A 12,386-nucleotide genomic window follows, 5' to 3' on the forward strand; every position below is an offset into this window, starting at 1 on the left:
ACAAAAAAAAACAGAGACAAAAAGGAAAACCATAAATAATAAATGATGCGATTTTCCATTGCCAGCAATTGAAAATCTCTTGTGCTGACAATTCAATGCGATGGAATTAAAGGCAATTCCTGAGCCTGTATAGGGATATACTCTCTCTCTGTGTGTGTTCGTGTGTGTCCGTGTGTGTGTGTGTGTGCCGGCTGTTGTCACTTGACTTTCGAAATGGCAACTGTTTGCCGTTGTCCGTGCATCCTTTTGGCCATTGTTGGTTACAGAGATTTACAGCAATGCCCAAGAGAGTCGACCAGTTGGCCCCCTGCCGACATTTAATTACGCCATAATTTCGCTGTCATGCTGCCGCCGCCGCTGCATGTCGTTGCCTTTGCTTAAATACCCTATCCAAAGGGTATACTCATTCATTAAACAGAAAACCTGAAAATTAAAATTGTCATAAGAATTAAATTTAAAAAGTATGATGCTTAAATTTTTCTTATTAGACTTTTGAAAGATTATTTAAAAATAGTAAAAATCAAAACTAAAAGTTTTATAGAGGAATGTATAAAGAATATTGGTATAAAATTTCAACTCAATCGGCTGATTATAACCTAAGATTTTATGGCCATTTAAAAGACTTTTAACCAAAAAGAATTAAGAAGAATTTCGGTTTTACGAACAATAAAATATATTTAAGTTTAAAGATAATTCAAATTTTTGAAAAATTCTTTTAAAAAGTTAGTTTTAAAGTATAAAAACTATCGAAAATGGAACCAATTATACATTCATAGTTAGTGGTTCGGTGGAAACTTATAAGTCGGACTATAATACTGTAATGCTCGAATGCGAGACTCGGCGCCCATGAAGAAATATTGAAAGATAGGTTTAATCGGGGATAATAGAAAGAGAGGATTTTGGATTAACGAATCATTTTTTTGCCTAGACTTATATATATCACTCAACCTACTCTAATAACTTAACTGCAAAAGCATTCAAGTCAAGGGTATAAAATTTTCAGTATATCTCTTATTAAGTGAGTTGGATTCTCTTCTCTTTTTTTGGTTTGGTTTTTAATTATTTGCCCAGCTTTTGCGGAGAGTTGTAAAAAAGGAGTCACCGAGAGCATTGCAGGCATCTTGTTGTTGCATTGGGCCAGGACGAGTTCGGTTGGAGGGAGGTGGGGGCCAAAGTGCGGATTGAAGGGGCTGTGTTAATGAGCCAACATTGTTGTGTTAATTTGCCAGCGAACTGTGCCGAGAACAGAGAACGGCACAGCGGTATGACCACGGATTTTTTTTGTTTTTTTCCCGCCTCCCCGTTTTTTTTATTTGTTGTGTTTTTGTTATCTTGTTGCTGTTGTTGTTGTTGTTTGTTGGTTTTGGGTTGGTTTTATTTTACAGTCGAGAAGTGGAGTTATTAAATTGACATTCCCGCTGCTGATGACGCGTTGATTGCAATTCCCGGCAGAAGGACATGTAATTTTTATGGCCGCCATTTTTTGCCGAAATTCAATTTGTCATTTAATTGATTTTAATGTGCACACAGAACACAGCGCCGAGCCGCATATTGCATTTTGTGTGTTGTGTTTGTTTCACCGTCAGAAGGAACGCCAAATGCAAATTCTGATCCACCCCCTACCCCCGCCAAAAAAAAAAAGAAGACCTCCCCCTACATCTGCATTCCTTTCCAACCAAAAAACTTTAACAAAAAAGAGCAAAAAAAAAAAGAACAGACCACACGCTTAATATTTTATGCATATTTTGTGGGCATTAAAAATTAAATTAAACAAGCAAATGTATTTTTGTGTTTTTGTATTTTATTTATTGCTTTTTACACTGTGACCGACCGTCCGACGACTGTCGACCACCCTGCCCCTAGGGGTTGCACCTACACGAACGGAACGTAACGGTACAGAATACAAGCGTCGCTACGCCTTAAAATATGCAATACAAATGGCAACAAAAATATATACCAACTACATATGTAAATATATGTATATATATTTATCGCACACACACACACTCACAAACACATACACACAAATGTTGTAAAAACATTTTGGAAAGCTTCGTCATCCATCGGACATTCCCAAATGCATTGCAGAGTCGTTCTCTTATTTATCTTTCTTATTTTTTTTTTTTTGGTTGATTCACCAAAAAATTTGTTGATTTTATTTAAATAAAAATATACACATAAAACATATCAAAATAGTTTTTTTCCCCCGAATTTTTTGGTATTTCTATATAAAAACGTTGTAAAATACACTAAAGTAAGCCCCTAGGTATCCCAAGGTAGTTAATGTGCGAACGTTTAATGCATTTTGTGTGTCTTTAATACAAACTAAACATGAAATTCCCTAAGGCTCAAAAAAAAACAGAATAGGTTTTTAATACTCATGTTTTAATCATTAAGTTTAATGGGCTTTGGGGACTTTTTACTTCTCTCAGGGGTAACCACGCCTATGCCTTGCCTTGGGGATTAAATTTTCCTGTCCCGAATAAACTATACTATAGTATATATATGAATACTTCTTAGTTCCTGTACTCGCATTTAACCCTTTCACTTTCTCTTGCCAAAAAGAGACTTTGATGAACATTTTCCTTTAAATTTATAAATTGTATTACCCATTTGAAATAAGTTTTAATAGATAATGTTAGACAAATCACTGTTTGACCCCTCTCCTTCCTCCTCTATCGACACCTTTTTTTATTTAATATTTTTATTTTGTATTAATATTACTAAATGGATCAAACAACTAATTCTAGGAGTAAAATAAACATAAAAATCAAACAAAATCGCATTTATTTTATTCATTTTATTTCAAAAGGTTTACTTTATATTTTCATTCCTCATTGTACTTAGAACTTGTAATATATATTTAAACTGAAAATTGAAATTTAGCCGTAAAAAACTAAAAAAAATAATTAACAATGAGAATGCGTCCATGACAGTTCGATTTGGATCATTAACCTAATCAAAATATTAAATATAATGGTAGAATCTAAGGCAAACCCATCGCTTTTTCTTCAAAAAAGTTAACTTGTTACAGCACTACCAAAGATTCCTTTAAAGTTTCCTTTTGGCATAAGGTGTCTTTAGTTCAGTTCCATTCGAAACAGGAAACCTAGAAACTAACTTTAATGACTTTAAGGCTTCGAATCCATTTCTCTTTAAAAGAGTCTATGCAGAGATAAAGTAAAATTACTTTAATTAACAATCTTGAACTACAGAAAATATCCCTAAACAAACATACCCTACAAAAAGTTCTCTGATGAAGAGGGACCTACCCAAACTCGATGTTGACCTTTAAAGAGAATTTCCTATACAAATTTCTCCCCAAAAAATTCTTATAAAAAAGAAATATTTTTATTTAGTTGAATAAAAATTGTTTCCCAAGCGCAATCATTTAGTTTATTCCCATTTACACATACACACACATATACACCGTATATACATATATATATACATATGTATTCAACCACGATTGTAACTATTGTCATTCTATTTGATTTACTCTTAAATGCTGCAGGCCAAATACCTAACTGTATATGCCTCCTAAAATTAAACATTTATTGTATTCGCATATCGATTGTGGAATGACTGTAGGGCATATTACATGGCTAAAGCGAAACACCAAGAATATTTAACAATAAATAAATATGTACATTGCATACATACATACATGCATATGTAAATACATTTACATATATGGAGTGTGCATGTCTATGTATTATATGTTGTCAGTTAATTACAAATTGCATTGCAGCACAAGCGCGCATTTTGTTTGGCTTATTAGCGAGCTGCTAATTTGATTTGATTTACATTTGCATTTTATACTATTTGGTGGGATACTTCACGATTGTTTTGTTTTGTTGGTTAGTTTTCGGGAAACTGTCACTGATTTGGATCAATTTTTAGTGTAAACACAATGTGGTTTACCGGACATCAGTAGCAGCAACTACAACAACAACAACAAGAACACCATCAAAATGCTACTGGAAACCAACTAACACGAGTTTGACTTTTAATCCTATTTCCAGTAGTTTTATCAGTTAAAGCTTCACACAATGTTTTAGGCCTTAGGCTAATCAATTTGTGCTTGAGTTTACTGATATTTTCGTTAAGTTTAACACATTTTGGAACCAGCTGGGCGAAGTTTGAATACTTTTACTATTAAACCAGCTCTGAGCAAAAAAAAGAAAGACTTTCTTAAACTTAAAGGAAATTTATGGAATCTTGAAATCGTTTTCATAAAGAGAAAGAAGCTTACGTTGACTTTGTCGAAGTTTCTAGTGCCACTTTAAAACCATTAATTACTTTTAATAAGTATACCTAAATATTGCCTTGAATAAGTTTTGTTTTCCAAATATGAATGTTTGTATTTAATCAGATTTTACTATATTTTAACTGAGATATTTCTTAACAAAGTTGCTTTTCGATCGATGGTTTCTATAGAATATAAATATGTTATAGTTGTCAGATCCGACGCATAACAATGCTTAAAGAACAAGTTGGATTCCAGTAGGTTGCCAATTAAGGGCGGAAAGTTAAAATGCACAGACAAACATGGCTATATCCCTCTGCTGCTCACCCTGATCAACAATATATATATAGTTAACGATCGTACAATCATCTGACCAAAATAAAATACCCTACACAAGGATATAAAAAATAGAAAGTAGTTGAAAAATTGCAACATTTATGTTTAAATAGGGCTAAATGAAATATATCTCATTAAATGCTAAAAAAATAACAATTTACATAAATAATATTACGATTAGCAGTCCTCGGTAGATGAGTTGTCTAAGTGGCCTAGTCATTTAGTCAACTGAACAACGAGGATCCGGGTTCGAATCCCAGGCTAGTGTATGGATGTAGTTTTCGTCTAAGCCGAAGGCCTTAGTAGCCAGTGCTTGTAAAATATAGTTAGGTTGATAGTTTACAACTATATCCTATACTTTAATACAATACAATACAATATTACGATTAAATTTGTATGCCAAGTGGTATTCTGTTGTTGTTGTTGTTGTTGTGGGTTTCTCTTTCTTATTTTCTGGTGCGTGAGCTTTTAGCACATTTTTTTTTTGCTCTCCAAGTACGTGCAACGTGCACGATAATGATGATATCTATGGAAAGCTCGCCCAACTGATAGGCTCCCCCCTTCCCCTTTGGCATTACAGAAATGTGAAGCCTGAGGCCGCCCACACACCATTTAAGGTAAACGTGAACTTTGCACAGTAACTTACTATATATCAACTGATATATAGCTATATGGGCATGACCATAGCTGTTTCTCACGCTCGAAAATATGGTTTTTTGTTGTTTTGCTATAATGTTGTAAACTGCCAGCAAGAATTGCCCGTTTATGGGTACCAGAAGGTTTCTCCAAAAGCGCTAAATTTTGTGATTTTGTTGTAGTTGTTTTTGTTTTTGTGTTGCTGACAAGCGCCCGTTTTTGCCTTTTTGTTGATTGTTGTGTTGATGTTGCGCATGCGCCGAAGCTGCCACACGTTTTGTGTTTTGTTTTTTGGGCGAGTGTGTCAAGGTAGAGGAGCGAGCGGTATTACATAGTGCATAAAGTGCAACCTGAACTGCAAGCAACCATCATCATGTGCAGTTGGCTCAGTACGCTCGGCGAGAGGCCTTTTATGGTCATTTTATATATATTTATTTGGCTTCTTAAACATTTTTCTCGGACAGTTTAATTATTGGGCGCTAATTTAATTTATACAAATTTTTTTCTTTGGTTGATTAGCAGTCACGCCCTAGCTTATGGCAATCTGTTGGATATCGTATGATGGCACTCACGTGTGTGCTGGTTGTTTCAATATTTGTTGAGGCAATTTGGACAATAAATTGAGAGATCATTAAGTTAAATAAATACTTTACACAAAATTTGCGTATTTTTTTGGGATTTAGACAAGGAAAGCATCTTAAGTTACATAACTAATCTACATAGATTAGTCAAAAATTTAAAGGGAACTTACAACGAGGATCCGGGTTCGAATCCCAGGCTAGTGTATGGATGTAGTTTTCGTCTAACAATAAGCCGAAGGCTTTAGTTGCCAGTGCTTGTAAAATATAGTTGGTTGATAGTTTAAAACTGTATCCAATACTTTAATAATAATAATAGTTAAAGGGCACTTGCAGTTAAATTCTCTTAGATTAAAAATTAATATCAAATTGTTTATATATTCATATATGTTTTTAATATTTTTATAAATAAGAATTTAATGTATGTATTTCATTACATTGGAGTGTTCCTGGCTACGTGATACGCCAAAATGTCAGTGGTTTTTTTTTTTATCAGATTCCAGTCCATATTAATTAACATCGCCAGAAATTATGTGATCCTGGAAAGTCATATAGAAAGATAAAAGGACTTTTTCGCAAAAAACCCATCAATAAATTACCGTTACAAAAAAACACTTTTATTTTAAACGACTAACCCTAATTAGAGCTGGGTAATCATCGATGGGGACCATCGATTATATCGATGAATAAAACCATTGAAGGGGAAACCATCGATTCAAGGCACTATCGATGGTTTCTCAGCTCTAGTGAATAACGCATGACGTACAATTAGCTTGCAGTTTTGAATAAAGTTTACATATTAAAGTATTGCGGTAATCCTAATATAAACACGAGAAGCCAAGTAATATGTAAGCCAATTTGACTAACTAAACACCAAACTAATAGCAACTTTGCTTAAAAACGTGGAATTCAATTGTCAGGAATTTTCATTCTTGAATTCAATCAAAAGGTTTCGTTTCTAACAAAAAAAAAGTAACAATAAAATTATAAATTTCTAGAGAACTTTCCTGTGATTGTGCAACACGTTCGATTTTAAAGAACAAAAATTTTATGGGCTTTGGTCTTGATGCCTTTCGCAGTTGTTGTTTTTGTCCTAATTCAAAGAAAAAACTGGCCCTGTGCCCTAACACGCATTCCCACACTCACACAAACATAGACACACACACACACACACACAGATACACTTAAAGCAAGGCACATTGAGGAGATCTTTTTTTTCATAATGGCACGGCTAAAAGAGAGCGTCAAGCTTCCATCACTCTCACTCACTTTGACGCTATCTCTTTTTGTTACGCTCTTTCCCCATTGCCTGCGACGCAAATACCGTTCTTTTTTATATTTTTTGTGCTTGTTGTCTATATGTGTGTAATTCGCATAACTTTTTTTCTTCATTGTATGCGTGAGTGTTTATTTAATAATTCGCTTCTCTTGTTGTTGTTGTTGCCTCTTCTCGATTATTTTGCATGTGTGAGTGAGTGAATGAGTGAGTGAGCGAGCGACGGAACATTATTATTGCGTGTCGCTGCCGCAGTCGCTGCCTCTGCCTCAGTTCCTTTCTAAGCGGCATGCGGTGTAATTCTCAAAACGGTCTGAAATTTTGCATTGTCTTCACAATATATGATCATATCTCACTCTCCATTTGTGTATGCGTGCGTTTGTGTGTGTGTGTGAATGTGTCAGTTTGTAATTGTTAAAAAGTGAAAAGTAACGATGATTACTGTTTAACAGTAAAGAACAAGCACAGTACCTTGTAATAATTCCAACTCTTTTGAGTTCCAATGACGTGCGAAAGCCAAATAATAAAAAAAAGTAACAACAAAAATACCGATAATAAAGAATATTTTTAGCATTTAATCAATCGTGATTGATAATCGTGTTGTCAATCGTTTTAACCCGAACATTCGACTTGGGACTACCCGATACTAGGGACCCAGCGAACCACGGGCTTACAACAAACTAATGATTATATAATTATTGATAACCGCTTAGATGGGCAATTGATTTTTGTTAGGCCATCATCTATAAAAATACCGTCAACTAATACCAACTTGTAAGAAAATATATTAAAAAAAAACAATTACAGTATAATCCGGTTATAACGACGCTCAAGGGACCGACGATTTTCGTCGTTATATCCGGAAGACATACTAATCCGGGGCCCTTTCATATGTAAGTTTGTATTGGGACCAACCAATCATTCATCGAACTTTAGTCGCTATAACGGGACGTACGTTATAAGCGAAGTCGTTATAACCAGATTCTACTGTATTATATAAAATAAAGTCATCATAGTAAATATTTTAGGTGCTTAATTTAACTATGATTAGATATGGCAAAAGCTCCCCCGCAATTAAAAGTGAAATTTAATCAGTGTTAGGTGTATCTTTCACAGGATATTCGCAGTCTTCAAGAATGTCATATACAAACATACCAAAAATATAATAGCAATAAAATAATAATATTATTATCTAGAGATTATGTTTTGATTACTGAATATTATTATTATATGCAGCACGAGTTCAGACATCACGCTAGATAAGTGATTGAAATAAACAGGAAAATAGTGCGTAGCTTTTCGTCTTATCAATGAATTGTATGAGTTCATTCATAAACCATTTAATCATAATAATAATAAACTTTCCCCAAATGTATACTACCTCGTTGGATGATCTTGCGTTTATTTTTGTTGAAATACTGCCTTAATCTTAGGGAAATCCATGAGTCCTTTACATTTAAGCATGTAAATCTTGAAGTAACTTTCAATTACAAACTACTAAAATAGAAAATTATGGCGCTGGGTTCTTCTAGTTTGATTAGGTTTTCTCTAACAAGATAAAGTTTGTCCTTTGGACAAAACATATCAAATCTTGATCTACATAAATAAACGGTATTTTCAAGGTGATAAGCATGTACATATGTATGTATGAACATATGTATGTGTGTATGTACATAACTAACTTTTGTTAAAGGTCACTTTGGACATGGATGAAGCAATTAAAAACAAAATGTTATATAGAAACTCACTAACCAAACCGATCTCACAATGTAGATCAGGGCAGCAGAGCGATTTTGATTATATAAATGGCAAACAACAAACAAGCAGCAAAAAATGCAAAAATTCTAAATTTATAAAAAAGCAACAACAAAAGTGGGTATGTATATGTATACATATGTATGTACATATACATATATAGATGCATAGGTATTTGTGTATTATATTGACTAACAGCTACAACAAATTGGGCAGCTCGCCTGTCTGTTGCTGCATTCGTGTGTGTGTGTGTGTATGGGTATGTATGTGAGACTGATCAAAGCAGCGACGTTGGCAGCGACCGTTAAAAAGGCCCTACACGCGCATGTAAAGTTACCCACAAACACATACTTGCAAACACACACACACACTGTACACTCATACTCATGCATACAAACAAACCGAACCGAGTGCCAAAAATATAGCAACAACAACTACAATACAGACAACACAAAAGCGGCGTCGACTGCGACGCAACTAACGCCAAGTAAAACAGGCGGCGGCAACAACAAAAACCATGACAAAAACATTTTTTTTTTTTTGCCTTTGGGTCGTAAGTTGACCTTCAAACAAGCAACATTTGCCGAAAAAATACGAACATACACACACCAAAAAGACGAACGAACGACGCCTCACACACACACACAAAACCAAAACTCAAATTGGCCAAAAATGAAAAAAAAAAATTGCAAGCTTTTTGCTTTTTTGGCTGCGCCCATATTCTCATTCCCCAAAGTGTGGCGGGGGCGCGTCGTGGTGTTAGGGGTTGCGAGGCAGGGGTAGGGTACAACGATGACGCTATGTGCATACCATGATTGTTGTTGTTGTCTCATAAAATCTAATTTCGTGAGCACATTTTACAAAGAGAGTGAGTGAAAGATAATGAGAGCGGGGGCGCTAGTGCCGCTGCTGCTGCCGCTGCACATGTTGGCTGCTAAGCCTGTTGATGACTGCGCAGTCAACTCGGTCAGTCAGTCAGTCAGTTGGTTGGCTGTTGTTGTTGTTATTATTGTTTTTTTTTCGCAAATCCGAAAACGTGCAGATCGTTCTATCTGCCTCGGCAAACATTTTACCAAGCTCTTACTCTCTTTCCCTCTCTGTCGCTTTCTGGTCTTTCTCTCTGTTTTACTCTCTCTTGCAATCGAGGTTTTGCTCTTTTACTGTTCGCAGTCGCTCTTTTGCTGCTGCTTTACAAATTTTTTGTTTGCCATTTTTGCGCGCGCGTATCTGTGTGTGTTTATGTGTGTGTGCGATCGGTATCAAGGTTTTTGGCAATTTGGTTCGTGTCTACCGATTCAGTCGGTTGGTAGGTCGCGTCGACGCCGCTGCTGCTGCTGTGCTGTTTGTTGTTGGTTCTGCTACTGCGCTACTTGCGCCTTTTTCTAGTTAAGAGCTTGCGTCTGTCTCTCAGTCTCCGCGTGTGTGTGTGTATAAGTGAGTGCGTTTTTTTTTTTTGCGAATTGGCGATCAGCATACATATGTGTAGTACGTCGAAGTCAACGCTAACGCCAACGCCAAAAACACTGCCGCAGCAGCAGCGCGTTTTGCGGCACTCTTAACCTATTTTCTCGCGAAACGAACATTAGTTACAATTTTGTTGTGATGTTGCGCGGCACGGACGGGTTGCGGTTGCGCGTATTCTAACCACACTTACATATACATATATACATACAAATATATATATATATATATATATATACGCACACAACAATACACACTCCTTCTCCCTCTCACACGCACACGCATGCTGGGATTATTACATCAAAACCCTTCTAAGAAAGAAGAAGAATAAATAAAATATTATACAACAAATCTTTTTGCAGTTTTTATGCAAAAAACATAAATCAAGTGCCGCCTACAAGTGCCTGAAAAAATAATTTACAAAAAAAAAAAATCATTTATATAAATCTATGAAAATCAGTGCTAAATAATAATTAATTTAAAAAATGTGGTTCATCGGTGCAATTTTAAAGTTTTATGTCCAAAGCTGAGTGCGGTATAAGGAAAATAATCGCCAAAAAAAAAAGAAAAATTTATATTTCGGCAAATTACTTTGGCTCTTAACCACATTTTGTTGGGACCCTACCAACTGTACTTGGTCTGATTAATTTTTTTTTCTACAATTTTTGTACTAATCCTTCAACAAGAAATTAATCAAATTGGATTATACAAATTTTTGGCTGCTGCATCACCCTCTCTGGGACAGGTTAGTAATAGTTGTTACATTGTAACACCAAAAATATTAAGTATACGTAGACCTAGCGACGGTGTTGACGACGATGACGATGATGATGATGATCGTTGACGACCTGTCTCAACGGCAACGCGAAACTGAAAACGAAAGCGAAAGTGTTCAAGTGTTGCGGCGCGCATTAAGTAATATTCTCGTATATTATATTATAGTCTCGTATACTATGTATCAAAAGTACAATAAGTGAGAAGATAAGAAGTTTTTCCGAGAATAATTCATGTGTAGTTCAACACTTGACAGGCATTCCTTAAAGCTTACATTAGTGCAAACGTATTAAGTATTTTTAGGTCACTCTATGTGCGACTTGCTGATATGATTTGAGGTTATATAATACAGTACAAAAATCTAGGACGAGTACCAAATACTAACACGAAATTATTATTGAAGACTATTCAATTTGTGTAAATTTATATAAAGGACCTTCAACTGCCCTTACCTGACGACTGTACGTCTATACATACACATGTACATACATATGTTTGTATGTATTTTCCCTAGTCATTCAGTCTTATCTGTTGACAGCAATAATAAAAAAAAATTTAAAAAAAGGGAAAAACATTGTACGCTACCCCAAAGTGCCAGCCCCATCAAGCCACAATTACATCACAATTTCCTAAAGTTAAAAGCAATTTTTATACAATCCCATACTATGAACCTATCTGTATCTATTGGAATATCTGATTGACTGACAATCTATCCAATACGACATGGCTATATAGCAGTGTGACTGGGTGATGTAAAAAGAAACAAGAGGATTTTGACTCTCGAATGGCAATTCATGCCGCCGCCCGCACACAATTCAATTTAGCATATCAAGTCATGCGTAAAAGTTATCTAAAAATATACAACTAAGTACAACCGCACACGTACACACACACACACACATATAAACATACAAATGCTGTATAAAAAACCTAAAACATGCGAAAATTATCTATAAATTTAAATTTTTACAATCTGTGCGCGATTTAAAAAAAAAAAAATAATTCGCTGCCCAAAAAGCTACCGCTGACGTCAAACAGTACACAGAACGTCAACGTCAGCGTTAACGTTGCTGCCAAAGTCGACGTCGACGTCGCTGCCAGCAGCAGCAATTTATTTTACACAATTAAGGGTGTGCGCGAAACGATCTGAATAGAACCGTACCGAACCGAACCGAAATAGAGGCCAAGTGAGCGAGCGAGAGAGACAAGGATAGATAGTAGTTAGTGAGTGAGGGATAGGGAGCAAAAGAGAGATAGTGCCATACATCATCACACATATCTCTATACATACAAATGTATGTATACATCATATATGCGCCAA

At 35.4% G+C, this 12,386-nt stretch overlaps 1 protein-coding gene across 3 annotated transcripts in view; it reads left to right on the forward strand.

Annotated features, from left to right (window-relative positions):
- LOC6651205 (sex determination protein fruitless) overlaps positions 1–12,386 on the forward strand; it is a 150,967-nt gene that overhangs the window by 115,333 nt on the left and 23,248 nt on the right. Inside the window, exon 1 of one of the 3 annotated variants that reach the window (XM_023179993.2) lies at positions 10,777–11,036. The exons of the other annotated variants lie outside the window; for them this stretch is intronic. The gene's annotated coding sequence lies outside the window, so the exon portion shown is untranslated. Of the gene's footprint in view, positions 1–10,776; positions 11,037–12,386 lie in introns of those variants that run through there. 3 annotated transcript variants of the gene reach the window in all.

The sequence above is a fragment of the Drosophila willistoni genome, chromosome 3R (genome assembly GCF_018902025.1).
Source record: "Drosophila willistoni isolate 14030-0811.24 chromosome 3R, UCI_dwil_1.1, whole genome shotgun sequence".
NCBI lineage: Eukaryota > Metazoa > Arthropoda > Insecta > Diptera > Drosophilidae > Drosophila > Drosophila willistoni.